Raw genomic sequence first — 2676 nt, 5'->3', positions numbered from 1 at the left:
AAAAACTAGGATTAGAAGAATTCATATGAGCACATTTGTAAAAAAATCATTTAAAAGGATTGAAAAATCACCGACTTTCTTGGGTAGTTCGTGAAAATTAATACAAAAATTGAGAGATAATAACACTGTCAGTTCGGATGCGGAAACCAAGTAACAAAAAAAACGAGAACAGTACAAGAACATCAAAATCTAAACATTTCATCATGAACTCAAGATGCAAGAAATTGAAGTCTAGACCTTCATTATAAAAAAGTTCAAGTAAAAAAATAGAAAGGAAACAAACATATCAGTTTCTTCATTAAAAATCAGTTAGTTCAACTGAATACACATGCAAAGTCAAGCACCCAAAATTTATAGACTACTTCTCAAATTTGATAAACCATTTATTAATTCCAGACAATTCAAGAAGCAAGACTAAATTCATCACTCTTCATATGGCTCATATGAGTGAAAAACCTTGCTTCTACACCATTTGTGGTTCTGCCACATTATTTGCTCAAAAACCAATCCTACTTAGCTAGTTAGAACCCATTTGTTCATTATTATGGATGGCCGGAGGCTGATATATGCATAACTTGCACTTGCACCCCTGAGCAACACACTCGCCAGATTTGTATTGCCTTGTACGTTTGTAGCATGACTCTTCGCAAGCATGGGTATCACATGTTCGAGGTGGGAAAATTTTCTCCACACATACGAATTCTTTAATGCTAGAATATCTTGATGCCTCCACTACCACATCTGCAAAATCCCACGATGAAGAAAACGAACGATCACAACATGACCATTATTTGGTGAGAGACATTAAGCAAATATGTATTACATGGACAAATGACTACCTGATGCTAGCACGAGTAAGACCACGGACATAAGCAACACATGGGTATTCCTCATTTCAACTGGTCGTTTGTGTTGAAGGAGCGAGTTGTTGATCTTGGTGTGATATGTAAGTTCTGACGAGAACAGAAGAAATGGGCAAGCCTTTTTATAGTGGATTTATCACATTAAACTAGAGATTTGGTGAGATTTCCCAAATTAATAGCCACCAAGTAAATTACTATATATATAATATTAATTTATTATATTTCATTGATTATTGAGATGTACAAAATTAATATTCAGCAACTGAAGATATGTACATGTATATTATATTTATTTCGATCATGGATGAGCATCCCAATTCATCGGTGATCATGTACATGGAAATGCACATAATTTATTGTACATATTGAATTAAATATTTCTTATTTAATTCTTTAACCTTATATCGATGTGTACACGTAATCTTAAATACCTCACCAAATTTCAAATATCTCCTATTTAAAATTGTTGTTTCGCACTAGAAACTGCAAAGGAAAAAAGTCATTCTTATTCACCGTCTATGAGGGAGTCCTGGACTAGGGGGTCCTCGGATGGGCGGCCCATCTCTCATGGGCCGGACTGTTGGGCCGTATTGTGTCCGGGCCGAAGACCTCGTGTGTGTATGCCCCAAGTCAAGATGGAAGATTCGGTGCTCCGTTTTATGTAACCGACTATATGTAAACCCTAGCACCCCTGGTGTCTATATAAACCAGGGGGCTTAGTTCGTAGAGGCCAGGAGAACAGTCACCATCCTACTAGTTAGGGTTTAGTTTGCCTGATCTCATGGTAGATCCACTCTGTAACCCCCTCATACACAATCAAGCAGGACGTAGGGTTTTACCTCTTAGAGAGGGCCCGAACCTGGGTAAACATCGTGTCCCTCGTCTACTGTTCCCCATCGATCCAAGGTCCATAGTTTGGGACCCCTACCCGAGATCCGCCGGTTTTGACACCGACATTGGTGCTTTGATTGAGAGTTCCGCTGTCGGATCGCCAAAGGATCGATGGCTCGCCTGATCATCAGAGACGACATCAACTCCGGAGACATCTTCGTCCTCGGCCAACTGTTTGCGTTCGGCAACATTGTTCTACCCGCCAATTCGACCGGTCGTCTCGACCAGGCGACAACTTCGCCCTCGAGCATCACATCAGGTTCGATAATCTGGAGTACGTCGCCGACGCTCGGGGCGATCTGATCTTCATGGGCTTCTCAGCTCTGCCCGGGTCGCCCAATTAGCTGGGAGCCTCGACTCCCGAATCCACCCTCGGCCCGGTCATCGAATCAGCCATCAATGCGCACCAGGGTTCGAACCTGGATGCAGCCGCCCCTGAAAGCCCAGAGTTGGCTCTGGCTGCGCTCACACCCCCACCTCGGGGCAGGCCTCGAGCCTTAGTTCTACTTCGGCACCTGTAAACTAGGGGACGGTCCTGGCCGAACTCTCCTCCATTGCCACCGATCCGGCCTCGAGCCTGGACACCAGTCCGGCATCCCAAGAGCAAGACCCCATCAGCCAGACCCTCCCCACCGCCTACTGGCACTCCAGAATTCTACTCCGAAGGAATCCCGCACGTTGACTCGTGCAGCCTCGCTCTGACAAACGAGGCGCTAAATCGGATCCAAGAGATGAGCATCTCAGACGACCTACCCGGGGACCGTGAGATGGATCAGTGGGAATTTTACATCCCACCCACCACCCACTTAGTAGCCACTATCGAAGACTTAACCGATATGCTGGACTACTCCTCTGAGGAGGCCGAGGACATGGACGACGATGTCGAACCATCGGTCCACACCAACACCCCTGCCGCCAGCCG

The 2676-nt window shown here is 44.8% G+C and overlaps 1 long non-coding RNA gene across 1 annotated transcript; it reads right to left on the bottom strand.

Annotated features, from left to right (window-relative positions):
- Positions 1-350: 350 nt before the first annotated feature.
- Positions 351-981, bottom strand: LOC120965988 (uncharacterized). The gene is made up of 2 exons (XR_005758950.3): positions 840-981; positions 351-741 (listed from the first exon to the last, which is right to left on the bottom strand). It is a non-coding gene; the product is annotated as an uncharacterized lncRNA (long non-coding RNA).
- Between the last annotated feature and the right edge of the window lie 1695 nt (positions 982-2676).

Source organism: Aegilops tauschii, chromosome 6 (genome assembly GCF_002575655.3).
Source record: "Aegilops tauschii subsp. strangulata cultivar AL8/78 chromosome 6, Aet v6.0, whole genome shotgun sequence".
NCBI classification, from domain to species: domain Eukaryota; kingdom Viridiplantae; phylum Streptophyta; class Magnoliopsida; order Poales; family Poaceae; genus Aegilops; species Aegilops tauschii.
Note: the sequence above shows the minus strand (reverse complement) of the source record. Positions and strands in the feature narration are given on the sequence as shown.